The sequence below is a fragment of the Uloborus diversus genome, chromosome 1, assembly GCF_026930045.1.
Source record: "Uloborus diversus isolate 005 chromosome 1, Udiv.v.3.1, whole genome shotgun sequence".
Classification (NCBI taxonomy): Eukaryota; Metazoa; Arthropoda; class Arachnida; order Araneae; family Uloboridae; genus Uloborus; species Uloborus diversus.
Window position 1 is genome coordinate 67454950 of NC_072731.1, and position 13517 is coordinate 67468466.

Below are 13517 nucleotides of genomic sequence, written 5' to 3' on the forward strand. Positions count from 1 at the left end.
TAAACTTAAACAGCAAAACTTCATCTAAATCGAATTTCCAGATTATTAATTCCAATAATTTAAGATTGATAAGTGATAAAACAACATAACGCTGTACACAGTAAATAATCTTTAAAGTGTAGTAGTAGATGTCGGCCATAAAATCTTTATCTTTATTACCGCATCCTAATCACCTTTTTTTTTATTTATTTATAGATATGCTTCGTATGACCTATTCTAGAAAATCGCCAGTCGTAATATGGCGGTACGAATTTCTTGACCATTTCCATTTCATTCCATTTGCAGAAACTGGAAACCCAACGAGTAGGGTTCCATCGCAATTCGTGATATTTGCTAAAACATAGTTTGAATTCAAGACGTCAAAATTCAAATGAATGCTCGATGTTTTCTTTTACTATTTTGATTCAAACTACGTTGTTGGTATTTAAACTAAAGTCACTCTGTTCAATACTATAGTTCTGAATTTGGATCCTACGGATGCAAAGAAAATGATTTACCATTATGACAAGTATGAAATTTTTTTTTTCATAAAATAATTGAACATTTCATTACATAACTGATAAAATACTCTGAAGAATTTTTACGTACTAAACCCGCATACAAACCAAATTAGTGAAAGAACAAAACGCTCAATGAAAACCAGTGCTAGCTGACGGTTGTGATGAGATCACAGCAAAATATATTCGGATTATAATAAGCTTAACTCTGACCGCGACAGAGGGACATAGTTTAGAAGAGTTTACTCTTCATTTAATTCATTTATTAATTAACATTAATTGCATTTGCAGGATAGATTGATAAGAGCAATTTAAATGCCTCTTTTGGTTGTGCACCTGTGATAGGGTCTGTGTGGAATAAACAAATTTGTTTGCTTTTGTTGAACTAATTGCAATTATTGCTCTCTCAATTTTGGATTATGATTAACAATGGAAGCTTGAACTAATGTTAGCCATTTTATTATATGAACCTAGAGTCACGATTCGTTGGAATTGTGTATTTCATTCGCTTAATATGAGTATAAAAGCACTTCTTTCAAAAATGTGTGAAAAGAAAACCCGTGGAATAAGTATAAAAGTGCTATTGCATGATATCATAAATCATGAAATCTTCCTATCACCAGGAGCGTGCACATGGAGAGGGAAGAAAGGACACCTGCTGGCCCGGGCCCGAGCCTGAAGGGGATCCGGTATTGGTGAAATATATGTAGAGACATAGGAGTAAATAACATGGAGGGGGCCTGTAAAAGTCATTTGTGGCGGACCCCAAAATCTCTGTCACGCCCCCGCCTATCACTATTGTACCGTGGCATGTTATTTAAACCTCCTCCTCTCAGGGGCTACCCGAACTCAAATTTTTGGAGGGCGGAAATTCTCAATTTGCCGAATATGACTTCAAATTTTGCCAAATATAGCTCCAAATTTTGTCGAATCATTAGACAAAATTTGCCGAATAAAGAAATTTCTGGGATGTCACAGTGACCTCCCATCAGGGTGCCCCTAAATCGGAGTCAGTCATTTTCCCTCCAGTCTTTGCATGATAATTTTGCCGAACAGAACTCCAAATTTTTGCCGAATGATGATAACTTTGCCGAATCGTCTGACAAAATTTGCCGAATAAGGAAATTTTTGGAAGGTCACGGTGACCTCTCATGACCTTCCGTCGGGACGCCCCTGCCTCCGCTCTTTATGCACCTCTCATGATTTTTTCGCATCGATCTCTGTGGTTTTCGCCATTAATATAGGCTGCTACTATAACTTAACATACACCAACAACGACAGCGTTTGTTTACGTTATAGCGCAACCAACAAATAGTGGTTCTGTGGGTGAAAGATACTTGTAATGTTGAAAAAAATGGCAAAAATCAGAAAGCGAATGATAACACGAAGGCATGTAATAATAATTTTAATTAAATTTAGAACTAGAGACGCACTGCGAAAGTTTATGAAAAAGACTTCTTCACTGTCTGTGTGTGTATGAAACCAATGTTAGAACTCTTCACACCTTGAAAGAAAAAGAAAATAAAATTGAAGAATATGATAACTATGCAGTGGGTCTAAGCAATAGAAAATTAATTACGTTGTATGCAAGATATCTTGGTTTATTTTTAGTACCTTCAAAAAAGTAGAGGTTTTTTTTTTTTTTTTTTTTTTTTTTTTTTTTTTGGAGCAATCACGATTGCTTATTGTTCTTAATTGACTGTTTTGAATTCCTATCGTTTTATTTTCCCAACCACCTCCCTCTGCCAGCACCACCGTCGCGTCGACCGGCCTCACGATGCTGCTCCCCTTGCGAAAACAGTCTCCAGGTTGCGTCCATATCCTGCACACACACACGCATACACACACATACACACACTCATGCCTGCGCACAGATACAAACACACACTCCTACACATACACATACACACACTCATGCCTGCACACAGACACAAACACATATGCCAACATACACACACACATGAACGCCTACACACACATGCGAGTACACACACAGCACTGCATACACAACACGCACACACACACACACACACACGCGCACCCACACACATGCGCCTACACAAACACACACGCGCATTCATACACACACACGCTCGTGATTGCGAAAAACATAATTTGAATTCAAGATGCCAAAAATTCAAATCAATATAATTTTTCTTCTTAATTTCTTAAATGTTTATTGTGTAAATTGGTTTGAAACATTTTATTCTAGCTATTCTGGTGAAATAAGAACAATTATATGTTCTTTTCCTATCCTTTAAGTTTGTAAAGATTTTTTATAATTGCATGAAGGACGAAAATTCAATGCTTAGTTATTTCTATTCCTTTGATCTTAAAACGACAATTTTAATAGCTCTTTTTTTTTCTTTTTTGACCCATTTTCAAACATAAAACTTTTTTTTCATTTGTTTGTCTTTAAGCATTAATTTAATTAATTTTATTATTTGCTATTCAAGAACTTGTTTGTAGATTCAGGGTACGAAAGTTAAATTTCATGTGTTAGAGCTCCTAAACTTTCTTTTTCTTGCACTCTACTTCAGGTTAACAAGAAAGAAGCACTTTAATTAAAATAAATGACTACTTGAGGGAAAAAAAGAGATTTAGACTATGCACCGTATTCTAGATTTAATCTTAATTTCCCAAAACATCGCGCTAATAACTTTTTATACCCCGCAATTATAATTCACACCAAGCATTTCAGTAGTTATAAATTCGAGGGATTTAGTCAAAGTAGAACTATTCGACAGTTTTTAAGGGGGAAAAAATGATTCTTGTATACATGGAAACTTCTAAGGATTACACAGAAAAAGAATTTAGAGGAAAAATATTTTTAAAAACTCTTGCGTAATGAGATGTTTTATTGCACCCTCTGGATTACAACAGTCGAGAAAAACACACCGTTGCTTTAAAACCATTACCATTTCGATCGCTGCGAAAAGAGAAGTTTACTTGGAAAGAGATATGAAATTGTAAAGAAAAAAAAGTCACAATCTTCAATTAAGGTTCTTTTGCCCTTAATCGGAGTTTATTTTCCTTTTTTCCTTCTTTCTTTTTTCTTTTCCCCATTAATTTTAATATTTTAAACTGCTAACTCGTATGTTTTTCTTTCCTTATTAAATAAAGTGTGCAACCTTAAAATCTAACTGCATTTCCTAAATAGGATTTCTTCAATACATTTCTTATAGAGAAAAATATGCTATTTCTAGTGGAATTTTCTTGTACGAAAGTAAGCATCTCAATATTTTTAAAAAGCAAATAGAAGAGAGAGTAAATGAATTTTTAACTTTCAAATAAAAATTTCACTTAATGTTTACACTTTTTAGAAATTTGAAGGACTAATAAAAAGATGCCTCTAAAATTCCAGTTAAGAGTCATTTAACCTGTAAGAATACTTTTCATGCACTAATCAAGATAATATAGCGTTGCCAATTCCCACAAAGAAACGTATTGGCATCCAATGGAAAACACAAAAATTCGATACAAAAATATCATCCCCCTGAAATATCGAAACATAAATCTACGAATAATTACTTTCATCTTCTCTACACCCGTCACTTAGGGCTATCGGGTTAGGGGGTCAATTGCCCCCGCCCCCCAGCTCTGAAAATTAAATGCGTTTACATATTAGTGGGCGTGGTTTCTGTTTGTTCGATAAAATTCGCATCGAGTATTTGCCTGTCAACCGCCATACCATGTTGAAAACATCGGTTCTCATCGATTAATAGCTTAGTTTTCAACCATCATGATTTGGACTTACGTTACTATAGGGCAGCGGTTCCCAATCTTTTTTCTCCTGCGAACCTCTTGTAAAATGCGCAAGAAGTTGACGAACCTCTTGTGCAGTAATCAGTAAGTAACAAACGAAAAAATAAGATAAGAAAAAGAAAGAATGCTGCGCATGCATTAAAATTTGGGAAAAGTGTTTTAGATTAACGTCTCTCAAAGTTTCATTGCAAAAACGTAAACATAGCAGCAAAGTAGAGAAGCACACACTTCTACTGTTCTACAAGCTAAAATGATAGCTAGAGAATGAATGCAAAACAAATTCAACAAAAAACAGACCCCAATGATTATTGTTTATTAAGCTTCAGTCAATGGGGAACTCTAAGTTTGACTCAAATATCTGCCAGGTTCAGGCATCCTTTATGTTCAGTATTTAATTTGCTGCTCTGTGTGTGTTAATGTACTTTTACACATGAAAACTTGATCCAAAAGGGAATATGAAATTTAAAAAGTCGTTTACTGACACAGTATGTTTATTTTTAAAGCGGAATCAGATGTCGAGTAAAGAATATTTTAAAATGCCTTTCTTTTAGAAAACTCTCAGTTTAACAATATGATATTTTTCTGGCAATAAAATTGGAACAGTCTCATATTTATATCCTCTTGTAAAAGACTACGAGTCCAGCTGCTTGGTAGGAACACACTCCACACACTAATCATGTGACTGCGATTTCAGGGAATCATACTACCATTTCAAGTGTGAGTGCTGAAGATTTTTCTCCTCATTATGTTGAAAGTGCAGAATAAAATCATAGTTATTTTTTATTTTATTTTTGAAAAAAAACACAGGGGAACAGTGATTATGGTGATGGGGTTTTTTTGGAACTGATTTCGTATGGATTTGGTACCCTGAGTTCAAATATGACATTAGTTTTTGCCCAGAAGCTCAAACTTCTGAGATATAACACTTAAACTTGCATAAAACGAGTTTAAGTTACATCTGTAAATCAAATAAAACACAAAACAGGGATTTTTTTATTCCTATTGTATTGTACAAATAATAAGAGATTGATTAGCAAACAGTCCAATTCGGCTCCTGGACTTGGGTCCCTAATTTTTAAGAGCCTCAAAATGATTAAAATTGTAGTAGTCTTGCTTAAGAAAACTTGACCTTAATTTTCTTTCATTTTCTTTAGCTTTCTCCTGTATTTATTTACCGTTTTTACGTGTACTTAAGTTTGGAATACTCTGTCCGTCAACAAATATTTTGAACGAGTGTAAAAACACCTCAACACCCCTGAAATGGTGGTTCCCCATTAATGTTTATGTTTATAAGACTTGACTTCATAGGACCCTCAAAAAATGTTTATTTCGGATCACCACTATATTAATCGAACCATGAAAAATATTGTATGCAAAGATCCAGCTCATCACGCATCGTGCGAAGCGAATATATGCAAACCAAGAACTTACAAATTGATCTTAACTTGTTGAGGTGTTATTACTGAACTCGTCAAACTTTTACAGCATCTGGTGAATTTTTCTTTAAGTTACTAGACTGCAGGCTGACAATAGGCTAAATATGACAGAAGCAATCCTTCTTTAATAAGCTTACACTTGCTTTAGAAGTGCGCAAAATGGAGTTAAAACTGCACATTTGGGGTAAAACAGCAGCACTTATCTAAAAAAGTAGAGCTGCTAGAGAAAAATTAATTTCATATTTCGATTCAGAGCCTCAAACATATCCAAAATCAGTTCAAACTCTAGGCAGCAAAGAAAAAACATTTTTTTTGTTCCCCTGCGTTATTGAAACGCCTTTAATTAACTCTAGTTATTAAATTGAAGGAATTTTTTACACAAAAAAAAACATTTTTAGACCCACTTGTTTTGAGAAACCCTTTCTAAACAAATTTCATGAATTCCTTTTTTATTTTACGCTGAAGCAAGCTTCACCCAGGAAAATTTCCTTAAGTAAAAATAGCTTTTCGCACTTCCTAAAGTATTTTTGAGTTTTCAACCATTCCTTCGCTTTTTCATCAATAAAAGCTCAAAGGAAATAGAAGTCTAGGTATTGTGAAAAAAACTGCAACAAACAGAAGCGAGATTGCACTTCTACGCAATTTCGGTACACCATATAGTACAGTAAAATTAGGCCAAAAAATGGCCAAACCCAAACATCCAAAAAAAAAAAGTGAAACCTGTTGCAAATTACTTCTTACCCTTCCAGCAAGAAGGGGTAAAAAGTCCCAGCACTTTGCGCGTCGGGTTTTGGGGGGAAGGGGGGGGAGAGACGACATAATCCTCTATTTAAATAAAAATAATTTCTATTACTTAAAAAAATTCTGAAACCTCGCAGAAACCACTCTATAATAGTAAAACAATAAACACTCACATAAAAAAATTCTAATTAACCGGGGTGTACAGGCGGGTGGGGGGAATGGGGGGGGGGGGGTGTCCATGGAGCAGCTTTGCGTCATTGGAATTTTTAAGGCAGTTTTTTCAAGGGGTATTTCTTTCTTTATTGAGGACTTTTATTCTTGATGGGTACTCCGTCACACTTAAGGGGTGCGCCATCGCTTTGAGGGGGGGACCCTGAATTTACATTCCAAATTCACAGTGAGTGCACATTTGCAGTGAAGTTCACGAAAAAATTTCCCTGACTTAAACTTTTCCGAAGTACAAAATGCCTCACAATGATATGGTAATGTCAGAATGATAATTCTAAAAGATCTAAGCGAGCTCAGTAACCAAATTATTTGTGACTGGAGTTATTAAAATGTTTAGAGCGCTGGAAAAAAATTCCTGTGCAGCATAAAAAAAAGTCCAAATTGTCCAAAGTTTCCGTACTTCTTCTTGATTAACTTACTTCAACTTTTCTACAATCTTTTGCCATCACCGTAAGGGTGGGACAAACCGGAATTGCCAATAGTGAGACGGGCAATGCTGCAATTCTGCACCCTCTAAGTCGGTGGGGGTTCTCATTTGCAAACACCAAGCTACCTCTCTTTTACGCAGCTGGTTATGTGAATTATGCTAAATATGCGGACATATACTTGCAACTCTATCTGAAACTTTTGAGTACATTATGCGATAAAAAAAATTTGATCACATCAAACATCAGCAATCCATCGATCTAACGCAGTGACAAATTCAGGTGGTCTAGAACCTGTAGTGATTCAACGATAGAACAGGTCTTGATGAGAGCAATGAGCAATACATCAATAGAATGCTAAATATTTACACCTTTTTGTCTCTCAGTTTGGAAATCTCAATCCGTTTCTAAAGCCCCAGAAGTTTCTTCCCTCTCAAGTTGGTATGGGCTCGCTGATGATAAGGTGAGTTGCGATACGACCTTTAACGTTCGGGTAGTAACATCAAATCATATTGAAGTCAAACAATTTTGTGGCATTTCTTTGTAAAGGAGGTAAGCAGTTATGTCTTTAGCTTCTGTTATGAGAGTAGTTACTATCTGTAAAGATGTGTAAGCCCAAACCATCTTTTACACCGAATGGTATGAACAGTAAAGATGGAATAACAAATTGCTAAAAACTTCTGGTACGAGTTATGCGCTGATCCTCCATCAGTATTCGATGAATCTGGTTTCAGAAGGAAAGAAATCCTGTATGTTAAAGTAATATTATCTGAAGCAAAAGGTTCATCCAAAATCACAGAACGAACAGCTGGTGTCATATATGAGGCAGTGAGAAGCAAAGGGATGTAAGTGGACATTTTCAAGTTTTGAATAAAACGCGTTTAAAGATAAGATCCTAGGTAGACTTTCATTGATTTTTTTTTTCTAAATCATGCTGTATAGAAGCAACTACCAGGTCTACTAGGACCATTTCTTGCCCCAAGATATAGGAGAGGTTCACCATCCATTTGTACTGGTTATCTCCAAATTTTTAATTTTGCCCTTTGCTTCTCACTGCCTCATATGTAATAGAAGGAAGATACCCGCTTGAACATATTTTTGGTAATGATATGTAAGTTTCAAGGAAATATGCCAGCAATGCAGCGTGTAGGTCACTTGTAAGTATGGGAAAGCTAGTGTCATTTTTGATGGGTGTAAAGAAAGCACCACAGAAATATAAATGAAGTCCTATTACAACAGCCAAGCCTTCTGCTCTAGAAGACTTTCTGCGTCTCAAATCTTAAGCTTGCTCTGAGGGGTTCATTGGATATAGTGAATGTTTGAAAAGTCTAAAAGTAGACTGAAGTGCTCAATTATATGCACAAACTGTGTTAGACATAGCTGCAACAATAACGATTTTGCTGAGGATCTAGATTCCAAAAAACATCTTGATAACGAAGATTTTTTATTACAAGCTTAGGAGAAATCATTTGAAAGCAAAAAACAGTTCAGCGTTATTTTTCTGGCCATTTAGTCAAATGTGCACCATCAGAGGGGGTGGGGGGGGAGGATAATATTTTAGTACATTATTTCGTTTTGGGACGTGAGCTACTGTTCTTATGGGGTGGACAGTCCTGATTTATGCATTTTAGATTTGCATGAAATAATACTTCTACTTGAAATAAAAGGTGGGGGGGGGGTGAGGATTTATTTTATTTGGCAGAGGGGGGGGGTGTTGTAGCTTTGAGAGGAGGTGCACCATCGCTCTTGGAAAATGGACACACTTGATTTCTAACAATTTTCTTAGCATAAAATAATGTTTCCATATGAAATGTATGGAGGGGGGTTCGGGGGTACTGCTTCGCTTTATGGGGATAGGGGGGCTCTGTAGCATTTGTGGGTTTTGTCATCCCTCTTGGGGGTCAAACACCTTTAATTTTATGCTTTTAAATTAAGTATAACATAATATTCTCACTTTAAATTTATTCTAAAAATTCTGAAAAAATACCCAAAACTGCAATTTTTAGATGCTTCCCATTCCAAAACCCGACGCACAATGGGGTGGGACTTTTTACCTGTTCTTATTGGGAGGGTAATAAATAATTTGCACCAGGTTTAGCTTTTTTTTTTTTTTTGATGTTTGGGTCCGACCCCTATTTTTACTGTACTAATAAGAGCACCGTCACTCTTTGTCTCATTTTAATAGTAAAATAGGCTTTCACATATGCTATATGTAATGTTTCCATCAAGTTTAATTGAATTTTCCAATCAAAAGCTGCTGATAAAACCTTCATCTTTATCAACATTGTTTCCAAAAGTTGAACTTTTCGGCACTCGATGAAAGTGATAAAAATCCGTGCTTTGCAAAATACAAATAAATAAATGATGAACAAAAAACGCTTGAGTTATAAAATTCTGCCGTTGCAACGTTATTTTCGCGAACCCCCTGAATTCCGCTCGCGAATCCCAAGGGGTTCGCAAACCACCGTTTGGGAAAACGATGCGTAGGGAAATAATCTTTCACCTGTGAATTTTGCGTTTTAATTGTAAACTGCGCCCTGAAACTGTTAGACTGTCTTCTGAGGTTAAAAAGGGATCTAAAAAAAAAGGTTCAAAACCACAGGTCATTTTATACAGGCATAATACTTATTTATTTAACACTTTTTTTTCTTCTAACAGAGTTACTTGTGTTACATTTTGTTTCTCCTCTTCCTTTTTAATAATAAAAATATATTTTTCATGCCTTAAATTAGCAACTATTTGTTTTTCAGTCAAATTTACCATTGGTATGTCATAAGTCAACCGCATATTCTTGCTTAACTGCATATATATGCTTAGAGTTATAAACAATCATCTGCGTTTCTTCATAGATATACAGTGAAATCCCGTTACAACGAATACCAATACAACGAAATAAATGTTCAATCTCGATTTAATTTCCATTACATTGTTTGAATTTCATTAAAATGAAATTCCCATTACAGCGAACAAAATTTGCGGTCCCTTGAAGTTAGTTGTAACGGAATTTCATCGTATTACTGCTTTACCAGCACAATTTCTTGTTGCTCTGTGTTCTCATTAATATGTTTTACTCAAAGGGGAAAAATCCCATCAAACTAAAAATATTCCTATATACCAAATTTCAGCTCAATGTTAAACTCAAACACTGAAATATATTATCATATTATTCGTTACAAAGAAGGTCAATGAATGAATGAATTGATGTTACAACAGTTGTTGTTTCAAACTGCAGGTGGAAAAGAAATTCTTCGGCAAATCATTAACAAGCTGCGTTTTACAGATGAGTTTTCTTTTTAGTTTCCCTGAATGAACGTGACGAAGGAGCGGATGTGCTCCAATCGTGGGTCTCGCTCCAATGTTTACTTTTTAAGTCAACATTATGACGCGGCTAGGAAATGGGACAATGGGATACGACCCTGCCGAAATGATGAAGAGATTGTGAACGTCCTCTCGCCCTCACACAGTGTTGCCAGATGGTCAAATCCAGATTTCCCCAATTCCGTTCCAATTTTTCCCCAAAAAGCGATGTTTTCTACCAAAATTAACGAAATTCAAAAATTATTTTTCCACTAATATTTTTAGAAAATGAATCGACTTCCTCTAATATTTTTGTCTCTTGAAAAAAAAAAATTTCCCCAAATACCCAAATTTTCTTATAAAATTCCCCACCTTTTTTTTCTTCCCATTTTCGCTTTTTTTGTCTTCTTTATCTGTACTAATAATAAAGCTGAAAGCCTGTCTGGATATCTCTCTGTTGCATGTAGCTGCTGCTGTTTGCAGAATGGGGGTGTGCACCTTTAAAGCGATTTTTCGAAAATTCGATTTTTTTTTTTTTTCCAATTCCAGTTTTAAGAACATTTTCCCGAGCGAAATTATCATAAGATGGACGAGTAAATTACTAAGCTATCATAACGTGGGCAAGCCAATTGGCGAGAAATTCATCATGCATTATTTGTAAATATACAGGGGAACCAAAAGACCTTTTAATTTTCTACTACGGGCAAAGCCATGCGGGTGCCACTAGTTATAAATACAAGCGCCTGACCAAAAGATTAGAAATAGCCAAATGTGTTTTTTTTTTTACTTGCATTTACTACTCTGCTTCTGTATGTACATTTAAACTATGATTTTTGTATATATTTATCCTAGAACATTCTTCATCACATTTATCTTTACCGTTTCACGCATCAACTAGTTACTCACACACAACATTAATGTGAATTCCGTAGCATAATATTCTTCATAATGCGAAATGTTAATTCCATAAAGTTGAGCAAAGCTAAACTAACGCTGTTTGATAGAAATAATGTAACTACTACTTCTTGACGCGAATCTAAATACGAAAAAAATTCTTTTTTCCTTGAGGTTTTTTTCCCCTGGTTTTCCCCAAGAAAAAAAATTTTCCCCTAAGAATTCCCCTCAAAACCCATTTCCGCAAAATTTCCCCAGAGAGCACCAGATTTCCCCAAAATGGGGAAATTTCCCCCAATCTGGCAACACTGCCCTCACACCCAAGGCTGCGGAGTCGGAGGAGAAATGACCGACTCCGATTCCATGAGAGGTCACTGTGACCTCCCAAAAATGTCGGCAAATTTTATCTTTAACGATTCGACAAAATTTGGAGTTATATTCGGCAAAATTATCATCATCCGGCAAGTTTTGGACTTATATTCGGCAAAATTACCATCATTCGACAGATTTTGGAGTTATATTCAACACAACTGTCATCATTCGGCAAATTTTGGAGTTATATTCGACAAAACAGTCATCATTCGACAGATTTTGGAGTTATATTCGACAAAACAGTCATCATTCGACAGATTTTGGAGTTATATTCGACAAAACAGTCATCATTCGACAGATTTTGGAGTTATATTCGATAAAATTTGCAGTTCCATTTCGGAAATTGAGGATTTCCGCCCTCCCAAAAATTTAAGTTTTATGTGCCCCTGCTCCGTCTCTAGGAATTTTACAACCTTCTACTCCGACTCTGACGTACTGGCAGAGTGGCGGACTTAGAGGGAAAACAGAGGACTCCGACTCCGACATTTGAAAATTTTAACCTTCGATTCCTGACTCCGACTTCGCAGCCCTGCTCACATCACATAAAATGAATTTAATTATACCACTAAAAAAATGAGCGAAAGTTCTCAGTTTCTTCCTTTTTCCGTATTGAATCTTGCCTTGTTTTGTGATGCATGATGGTGAAATAATGCTGTCCGTATCCGTTAGCCTAGTGGTTCCCAAAATGTGTGCCGTCGCTCCCTAGGGTGCCACAGAGAGAGGTCAAAGGTGCTGCGAAGTGTCCAATCTATGAAATCTTATTTGTTAACAAAAGAAAGTGTTGTGGATATTCATGAAACTCTTATTCGTTTTCAGATATTTTACTTTAACAAAAAATAACAACGGACAGTTCCTCCATGTAAAGCGCCTTAAAAATGTCTTCTGCAATAAGCAAAAAAAGAGTGGAATTCCTGTTGCTGCATACTTTTTGATTTTTCCCACGAAATCTTGTATATATGTAAACATGGTGTTTATGTATCTCTATATTGTAACGGATTCGGTGCGACTTCCACTTTCTTGAAATGAAGACACAGTTCTTGATAAAAGCACAGGAAATTTATTTACACTATGTACAGGAAAGATCGTCAACAACTGCTAAATTATTCATCAGCAATTAAGCAATTATCACACAACACCGTAAACTCAACGTTTACACACGTATTTACTTCCAAATACGAAAACAACACAGCGAAATGCCTCGCAATAAACAGAGCAAAAATGCTCTCAGTTCGAAATCTCCATCGAAACTCAACTGTTTATCCATCGCTAACGGCTTTTATAAACATCGAAGAATTTTCCACAACATTCTTACCTCTTCTCGAAATGCGTAGACCGTTATCAAATTTTATCAATGAAAAGAAAAGAAAATAGGGGGTCGTATACTTTAGCCGAATGAAAAGGGGTTGTATATTCATTACGGGAAACTATTTACAGGTTACGTTACTACAATAATTACTATTTACAGGATTTGTAACATTGCCCCCTTCCTATGGACTGCACGTCCCGGGCAGTACAATCCCCAGAAAGGGTGCAAACACAAGTCTATCACAAGTTCACAAATACACACATTAATTAATAACTAACAGATACAGAAAACACAATAATAACAAGAAATATTACTAAACATTAAAAGCAAAAATTATCTACAACTTTTATGTTATCAACCATGGTTTTTTACGTAATACTCATGAACTATGGCCATAGTATGGGGCTAACCGATCATAATGTACAACCCTAGGTTTTGCATTAGGTGATTTTTGGATCCTCACTACGACGTCATTTAGTCGGTTAAGGACTTTGTAGGGTCCATCCCAATGCGACTGCAATTTGGGTGACAGACCTTTCCGTCGGATGGGATTCCA